This window comes from Eubalaena glacialis, chromosome 4 (assembly GCF_028564815.1).
Source record: "Eubalaena glacialis isolate mEubGla1 chromosome 4, mEubGla1.1.hap2.+ XY, whole genome shotgun sequence".
NCBI lineage: Eukaryota > Metazoa > Chordata > Mammalia > Artiodactyla > Balaenidae > Eubalaena > Eubalaena glacialis.
The window spans coordinates 112,551,319-112,561,456 of NC_083719.1; positions in this window are offsets into that span (position 1 = coordinate 112,551,319).

Sequence of the window (10,138 nt, forward strand, 5' to 3'; positions counted from 1 at the left end):
CTCCCATCTCTATTTTAAAACCAATTTAAAGCAAATCACGGATATTTTCATATTTAAATACTTCTGTATTTTTCTGTAACAAATAAGACTTTTTTTCAATAACCACTGTATCACATTTTAAAAATTATCAATAATTCCTTCTTTTATTAAAAAATCAATAATTCCTTCATACATCTAGTATCCAGTCAAAAGTCAAACTGCCCTGATTTTCCCAAGTATCTTTCTGTAATACTTCATTCTAATCAGGAGCCAAGCAATGTCATTTGTCTTTGTTGATATGTCTCTTCTGTCTCTTTTAGTTGATAATTTTTTAATATTTAATTTATAACAGTTTCCCTTCCTCTTTTACTGCTCTACATTTTGGTGTTGTTGAAAATAATGGATCTTTTAGTTACTAATGCTGTGTAACAAACAACCCCAGACTTAGTGGCATGGAACACCACCAATTTATTGTGCTCACGGATTCTATGTGTCAGGAATTCAGAAAGGGCGCGGTGGGGATGGCTCCTCTCTGCTCTTAACTGTCTGGGGCCTCAGCTGGAAGGATTCAAAGTCTGATGATGACTTCACAGCTGGGAGCTAGAAGCATCGAAGGCTTGTTTTCTCACATGTCTGATGTCAGAGCCTGGACCACTCAAAAACTAGGACTGCTGACCAGGGCACCCACACGCGGCCTCTCCATATGGCATGGCTTCCTCAGAGCCTGGCTTTCCTCAGCATAGTCAGACTTCTTACATGGCAGCTGAGGGCTCCAAGTGCAAGTAAGTGTTCCAGCCAACAAGGTGGATGCTGTATCACTCTTTATGACCTAACCTCAGAAATCACAGTGTCACTTTTGCTGTGTCCCGTTGGTTGAGAGTAAGTCACAAGCTCACCCAGACTCAAGGAGAGTGGAATCAGTCTCCACCTTTATAGAGGCAGGGGCAAAGTTCCACAAGAGCATGTGGGATGGGAGATACTGTTTCTCCACCTGGCAATTAGGATGGTCAGGCCTGCCTTTCCTAGACCAACAAGCAAAGATGTTACAAACAGTGGAAACCTAGTGGAAGAGAGAAGAGGGGAGTTTATTTGTTTGCAGGGCTACTTCCTACAGTTGTGTGGATTGTGCCCTGAACAGCAGAGGGGGTGAGTGGGACTGCAACCCAGCTCCACTTGCCACACCTGTACCCGACTGTGGGGTTGTGTCTTCAGGAAGAAGAGGCACGTTTCTAATACACATAAGACACCATATGGGGAAGAGGTCCCTGAATGGATGGTAAAAGATCACTCAACCTGGGAATTCCCTGGCAGTCCAGTGGTTAGGACTCTGCACTTTCACTGCAGAGGGCGCAGGTTCGAAAGATCACTCAATCTAACTTATGCTTATTGGGTACCTATTGATTGAACACATGCTAACTTGGAGAATATTAGGTCTTCTTTTGGTTTAAGTTGCACACACACTTGGCCAAGAAATATCTCAAAAATAAAAATTATATTTTTTAAATGGTGAAAGTTTTTAGCACTAGGTACTTTATGACTGCATTGGTCTAGAATGATCTAGACCTATCTTTTTTTTTAAGAAGCCAAGACACTGTATTCCAATGACTGAGGGCCCAGTCTGACCCATCAGCTGCCAGCCTTTGCTGGATGCAAAAAGTGGATGCAGGATTTATAAGGAACCAGGCCAAAAAGAACTGAGGATTTTCTTTTCTTCTTTGCAGCCCCTATTCTTCATTCATATAGTTTTTATAGTTTGATTAAATCCCCAGGGAAGTAAATGCTTTCATTTCTGTTTATGGCTAACAGGAAAATAAAATAATATAGGTAAGACAAGGAATTTCCAAGGATTTTAAGGACCAGGACAGTATCAGACACCTCTGAGTTTGACAAGGGCAGGTGTGTTATAAGGCAGCTCACACAAGTCCAGATATAAATCTTTGTAAATGAGATAATTAAAAAGCTGTGATCATGCTGATCAAGCCATGCTGGTGGTCCACAGGAAAGCCTCAAACCGCAAGGCTCAGGGCACTTAATTTAATTTTATTTATTTATTTTTTACTTATTAGGCCTCAGGTGCAGAGTGTTAAATTAATCACACTTCAGTTCATGGGACATTATACTCTAACTGGTCCATACAAAGCCGCGCTTTTATGTATGTACGCATGTATTTCCTCTTATGCCCACTCCTCACTCCTGTCCTTTCCACAAGCAACCATTTTATTTGTTTGTTTGTTTGTTTATTTATTTACTGCACTGTGCGGCATGCAGGATCCCAACCAGGGATCAAACCCGTGCTCCCGGCAGTAGAAGCATGAAGTCTTAACCACTGGACCCCCAGGGAAATCCCAGGCAACTGTTTTTTTTTTTTTTTTTTTTTTAAAGTTTTTATTGATTGATTGATTGATTGATTGATTCCTTGATTGCTATGTTGTGTCTTCGCTTCTGTGCTAGGGCTTTCTCTAGTTGCGGCAAGCGGGGGCTACTCTTCATCGCGGTGCGCGGGCCCCTCACCATCGCGGCCTCTCCTGTTGCGGAGCACAGGCTCCAGACGCGCAGGCTCAGCAGTTGTGGCTCACGGGTCCAGCCGCTCCGCAGCACGTGGGATCCTCCCAGACCAGGGCGCGAACCCGTGTCCCCTGCATTAGCAGGCAGACTCCCAACCACTGCGCCACCAGGGAAGCCCCAGGCAACTGTTTTAATAACTTTAATTCCATTTTTTGGCTTGTATGTGTTCAAGGGAGTGTGTGTTGTTGTCTGGTTTGCATGCATTTTAATTTACATCCATAGCCTTGTGATATAGATCTCACTGGGTCTTACTTTTTCCACTGCGCACTTTGTTTTTAAGACCTAACCACACTGCCATGTGCACTCCAGTCCACCATTCCTGACTGCTGCAGAGGACTCTACCATGTACACATGGCATGTGGCCTCTCTGCTCCCCAGTAATGGGCACTCCCGGTGCACCCAAAACAAGGCTGCCATGAGCAGCCTCATGTGTGTCCAATTTTGAACCCACGTGGCAATCTTTTTAGACAATTTCTCATCCATGTGGTGTCTTTTTATGCATCAGAAAAGGCACCTCTTCCTCCTGGAGGACACAGCCCTTGCACAAGGCTTGGCAAGGTGGAGCTCACGCTTGGTTTCAGCCCCTACTGGCCCCCTCAGTAGGAGCCTTGCTCAGGACACAATCTGCACAACTGTAGGAGGTGGCTCTGCCAAAAATCATTTCCCCCATCCTCACTTCCACCAGGTTTCCACTCTTTTGAACATCACTCCTGACTGCTGCAGGAAGGGGAGGGTGTTAACAGACTGCAGAAATCTCATCATAGGATACGTGTATACTTAATGTGACCAAGTAGTGCCATATTGCTCGAGCACTGTATACTTGGGCTGAACACAGTTATCCTTCTCAAATGGTTCCAGCATGCTTCATCCCCTTCCATACCTCAAACCTGTGACACACTGCCACCTCAGTGCCCCGGAGCCTGCCTGTTGCCTCAGTGTCTCTTGGTTAGCTCTCCAAACTTATATTCTAGGAGTTACTAACTCATATCTTTGGCTTATTGATGTTCACTTTAAAGAGGTCTGGGTCAGGGCTTCCCTGGTGGCACAGTGGTTAAGAATCCCCTGCCATTGCAGGGGACACGGGTTTGAGCCCTGGTCCGGGAGGATCCCACATACTGCAGAGCAAATAAGCCCATGCGCCACAACTACTGAGCCTGTGCTCTAGAGCCCGAGAGCCACAACTACTGAAGCCCACATGCCTAGAGCCCGTGCTCCATAACAAGAGAAGCCACCACAATGAGAAGCCCACACACCGCATCGAAGAGTAGCCCCCGCTCACCGCAACTAGAGAAAGCCCGCGCACAGCAACAAAGACCCAATGCAGCCAAAAAATAAATAAATAAATAAATAAAATTTTTTTTTAAAAAAGAAGAAGAAATGGGCTCAAATTAATGCAAGGGAGATTTAATTTGGCTCCTGATGAAGTATTTCACAAAAGAGGAAACACAGACTGGACTAGGCCATGGGCAGGAAGATGGGAATGTCATCTCATTCCAGAGCCCTTCAAGGAACAGAAAGAGCAGGAGACCTTGCATAGTCTAGACTCGAGGCATGCCTGTCTGCAAGCAGGGGAAGGCCAAGGTGCCTTTCAAATCTGGTAACACTTCTGCAGAGTGGCTAGATGCTCTAGCAAGCTGGATTCTTCATTCTTAACAATTGACCAAGAACCTATTCCTAGAGGATAAAGGAGGGCTGAGAGCCTGGCTAGGATTCCAAGAGCTCAGACTACCTGCTCTGTCTGCTCTCTGGAACCCCTGGAGCATGGGCCTCTTCACTATTCATTTTCTTAACCACTTTTAGGGGGCCAAGGGAAGGGGAATCTTAAAAGTTAATGTCCATTTAGTGGAAGAAACTTTCAAATAATCGAATCTTACCTGTTGTATCACAGCCATATTTACCAATTATCCATGTAGAGCTGCTATAAAAGGTTTCTCCTAAAGAAAACTTCCTGGAGGTATTGAACATGTCATACACAGAAAAAATGAGATCACAGCAGTTCCTAATGAGTTCTTTGGAGAACACATATGAGCAGGTCCATCCTAAGAGCCAGCAGCTCCCCAGTCCTTCTCAGCTGGGGCCCAGCAAGTGTATGAGGAAGTTTCCCCCTGCTGCTTCAGCCAACAGCTAGGAAATCCTAGCTGCACATACCAGGCTCCTTAAGCAATGATGAATCTGCTTCACTTCCTCCTTTACTTCCTAACCGAGACTTGCAGTTTCAGTGTGGAAGCCAGAAAGGGCTGACGACATCACTACTTCCCCACAGCAGTTCACTCTGTCATCTTAGCACATTGCTTAAGAGGTAAGTCACCCTCCTCAAACTTCCTTTTGAAAGCCAGAACTAGAGATTATAGTTCTTAAATGGGGCACTCAATCTATCCCTTGAATCCTATCAGACTAAAATTTTCAAAACAAACCTCCAAGGTAGATCTCTAGGACCTAGGTGGACGTGGGAAGTTGGCCGGTAGAACTGAGACCTGGCTTCTGGTATCAGCCCTGCTGTATATACCTGGCGCAAGACCCTGCACATTCAGGGTCTTTGGATAACCTTAAAAATAATGCTATGGCCTTTCACAGCAGTAAAATTTTCTAGAACTCTATGCTAAAAGAGGAAAAGAGGCTGCAGTTACTGCAGAAGATTTCTGGAAGCAATTTCACCTACTCAGAAGAGTTAAAGCTGTGTTGGAGACACACCAATAAGAAACAAGACCCAGGGTTGTGGGCACAGCCACCTGGGGACAGGTCCATTGTCCCTACCACTTAGGAATGAATTTTGGAACAACCACTGGGTGACTGGAGAACATTGCTGCCATTCTCACCCCTGTTTCCCTCCTTTTCCCTTCCTCTCCCTTCTCCATTCTGAGACTAAATTATTTGTTTTACAGGAAGAAAAAGTATAATGTATTCCCCTTAGCTTCAAAGAGAATCACTGTTGGTGACTAAGTGAACTCAGCTGTTTCTGACACATAAACCAACATTTAGATAATCACCATCCCTTTGCAAGTCTTTTGAAAAATATTGGCTTACATTGTTTGATCTCCTATTTTATCTTTTAAAATTTTATCATTCTTGGAAAATCATAGTACTCAGCGCTATGGAGTGAGGGGCTGATTACATGGAATGTCCTGACATGATGAGATTACTAATCTAATGAAAGAGACAAGGCAAAGGTGAAAAAACTCTAGGAATACAGATAAAAGGCACAGGCAAATGCATAGGACATTAATCATAGCTCTACAGAGTTAGTGTAGCCTTGGAGGCAGGTGATGGACAGAATAGTGTATAATGCATTACAAAGAGAAATTACTGGACTTGCACATTTTTCTAGAACCAATTCATCAGCATTTCTCCTTTTTCACTACAATACTCAACCCAAAATCTAAACATTGCTAATTCTGCCCTCTACCTAAAGAGTGCTCATTTTAAAATTATGTATAATTTAAAACATATAAAAAGTAGACCTTTATAAAGCTAATAATTATTCACTAACATATAGTGAATAGTATGATTCCCCGTGCACCCAGTATCCAGCTTCGACAATCATCAACTCATGGCCATTATTATTTTATCTATACCCCACCACTGACTTCCCCCATCCTGTGCCATTTTGAAGCAAATTCTAGGCATCGTACAGTTTTATCAATAAATATTCATTATGTATCTCTAAAAGACAAAAACTCATTTTAATGTAATTGTTCCCACATTTGAAACTAATAATTCCATACTATCCAGGTGATTATCTTTTAGGAAGCAAATAAAAAATGTTGACCAGTGGAGAGAGGTGAAATATCCCCACAGCCATAGAGATGTGAAATAGTCATTGCCACAGGTTCTGTGGTTAAATAGGACATGCTTCTAGCTTTGCTGGTAAGACCCATAAAGTGGGTTACGAGGTCTCACAGTCAACCTAATTGTTGTTATTTGTTTACTCTGCACTTTTGGGTGGGGAATCATGGGATGAAATCCCCCTGAAAGGAAGATGAGAGAGCCTGCCTTCTCATGTGTGATTCCCTTTGGACAAGTGGAGACTATGTAATTAGCCCATGTCACTGTGTCACACATTGCCTCAGAACTACACATACAGCTCAGGAATGTGAGCGAGCATCTTAAGCCACGGAATTACTTGTAGATCCACAGCACTGCCCAGAAGCAACAGTCTGAGAGTTTTCCAATGCCTAATTCTACTGGTTTCTATTTCTTTGGAAATATTTCAGGAATTTATTGGAGATATAATAATATTTAGTGGCATTCATAAGGGTTAGAAGAGAAAGCAGAGTCATGTAAAAAAGGGGGGTTTGTTTTAAGAGATATATACATATTCCCTATATTCCTTTGTAATGATTGATTGACAAATGTTCCTTTAAGAATGTTACATAAATACAGGTTGGTTTACACATTCACAGAAAGATAGACAAAATGAAAAGGCAGAGGACTATGTACCAGATGAAGGAACAAGATAAAACCCCAAAAAACAACTAAATGAAGTGGAGATAGGCAACCTTCCAGAAAAAGAATTCAGAATAATGATAGTGAAGATGATCCAGGACCTCAGAAAAAGAATGGAGGCAAAGATCGAAAAGATGCAAGAAATGTTTAACAAAGACCTAGAAGAACTGAAGAATTATTGGATTAAATGCTCCAACCAAAAGACACAGGCTCGCTGAATGGATACAAAACCAAGACCCATATATATGCTGTCTACAAGAGACCCACTTCAGACCTAGGGACACATTCAGACTGAAAGTGAGGGGATGGAGAAAGATATTCCATGCTAACGGAAATCAAAAGAAAGCTGGAGTAGCAATACTCATATCAGATAAAATAGACTTTAAAATAAAGAACGTTACAAGAGACAAGGAAGGACACTACATGCTGATCAAGGGATCAATCCAAGAAGAAGATATAACAATTATAAATATATATGCACCCAACATAAGAGCACCTCAATACATAAGGCAACTGCTAACAGCTGTACAAGAGGAAATCGACAGTAACACAATAATAGTGGGGGACTTTAACACCTCACTTACACCAATGGACAGATCCTCCAGACAGAAAATTAATAAGGAAACACAAGCTTTAAATGACATAATAGACCAAATAGATTTAATTGATACTTATAGGACATTGCATCCAAAAAGAGAAGATTATGCTTTCTCCTCAAGTGCACATGGAACATTCTCCAGGATAGATCACATCTTGGGTCACAAATCAAGCCTCAGTATATTAAGAAAATTGAAATCCTATCAAGCATCTTTTCCGACCACAATCATCACTATGAGATTAGAAATCAATTACAGGGAAAAAAACGTAAAAAAAACAAACACATGGAGGCTAAACAATACGTTACTAAATAACCAAGAGATCACTGAAGAAATCAAAGAGGAAATCAAAAAATACCTAGAGACAAATTAGAATGAAAACACAATGATCCAAAACCTATGGGATGCAGCAAAAGCAGTGCTAAGAGGGAAGTTTATAGCAATACAAGCCTACCTCAAGAAATAAGAAACATCTCAAATAAACAACCTAAACTTACACCTAAAGCAATTAGAGAAAGTACAAAAAAACCCCAAAGTTAGCAGAAGGAAAGAAATCAGAAAGATCAGATCAGAAACAAATGAAAAAGAAATGAAGGAACCAATAACAAAGATCAATAAAACTAAAAGCTGGCTCTTTGAGAAGATAAACAAAATGGATAAACCATTAGCCAGACTCATCAGAAAAACAGGGAGAAGACTCAAATCAATAGAATTAGAAATGAAAAAGGAGAAGTAACAACTGACACTGCAGAAATAAAAAGGATCATGAGAGATTACTACAAGCAACTATATGCCAATAAAATGGACAACCTGGAAGAAATGGACAAATTCTTAGAAAAGCACAACCTTCAGAGACTGAACCAGGAAGAAATAGAAAATATAAACAGACCAATCACAAACACTGAAATTCAGACTGTGATTAAAAATCTTCCAACAAACAAAAGCCCAGAACCAGATGGCTTCATAGGTGAATTCTATCAAACATTTAGAGAAGAGCTAACACCTATCCTTCTCAAACTCTTCCAAAATATAGCAGAGGAAGGAACACTCCCAAACTCATTTTACGAGGCCAACATCACCCTGATACAAAACCCAGACAAAGATGTCACAAAGAAAGAACACTACAGGCCAATATCACTGATGAACACGGATGCAAAAATCCTCAACAAAATACTAGCAAACAGACTCCAACAGCACATTAAAAGGATCATACACCATGATCAAGTGGGGTTTATCCCAGGAATGCAAGGATTTTTCAGTATATGCAAATCAATCAATGTGATATACCATATTAACAAATTGAAGGAGAAAAACCACATGATCATCTCAACAGATGCAGAAAAAGCTTTTGACAAAATTCAACACCCATTTATGATAAAAACCCTCCAGAAAGTAGGCATAGGGGGAACTTACCTCAACATAATAAAGGCCATATATGACAAACCTACAGCCAACATCGTTCTCAATGGTGAAAAACTGAAACCATTTCCTCTAAGATCAGGAACAAGACAAGGTTGTCCACTGTCACCACTATTATTCAACATAGTTTTGGAAGTTTTAGCCACAGCAATCAGAGAAGAAAAAGAAATGAAAGGAATCCAAATCAGAAAAGAAGTAAAGCTGTCACTGTTTGCAGATGACATGATACTTTACATAGAGAATCCTAAAGACTCGACCAGAAGACAACTTGAGCTATTCAATCAATTTGGTAAAGTAGCAGGATGCAAAATTAATGCACAGAAATCTCTTGCATTCCTATACAATAATGATGAAAAATCTGAAAGAGAAATTAAGGAAACACTCCCATTTACCACTGCAACAAAAAGAATAAAATACCTAGGAATAAAACTACCTAAGGAGACAAAAGACCTGTATGCAGAAAACTATGAGACACTGATGAAAGAAATTAAAGATGATACAAACAGATGGAGAGATACCATGTTCTTGGATTGGAAGAATCAATATTGTGAAAATGACTATACTACCCAAAGCAATCTATAGATTCAGTGCAATCCCTATCAAACTACCAATGGCATTTTTCACAGAACTAGAACAAAAAATTTCACAATTTGTATGGAAACACAAAAGACCCCGAATAGCCAAAGCAATCTTGAGAAAGAAAAAGGGAGCTGGAGGAATCAGGCTCCCTGACTTCAGACTATATTACAAAGCTACAGTAATCAAGACAGTATGGTACTGGCACAAAAACAGAAATATAGATCAATGGAACAGGATAGAAAGCCCAGAGATAAACCCACGCACATATGGTCACCTTATTTTTGATAAGGGACGCAAGAACATACAATGGAGAAAAGACAACCTCTTCAATAAATGGTGCTGGGAAAACTGGACAGCTACATGTAAAAGAATGAAATTAGAACACTCCCTAACACCATACATGAAAATAAACTCAAAATGGATTAAAGACTTAATATAAGGCCAGACACTATAAAACTCTTAGAGGAAAACATAGGCAGAACATACTACGACATAAATCACAGCAAGATCCTTTATGACCCACCTCCTACAGAAATGGAAATAAAAACAAAAATAAA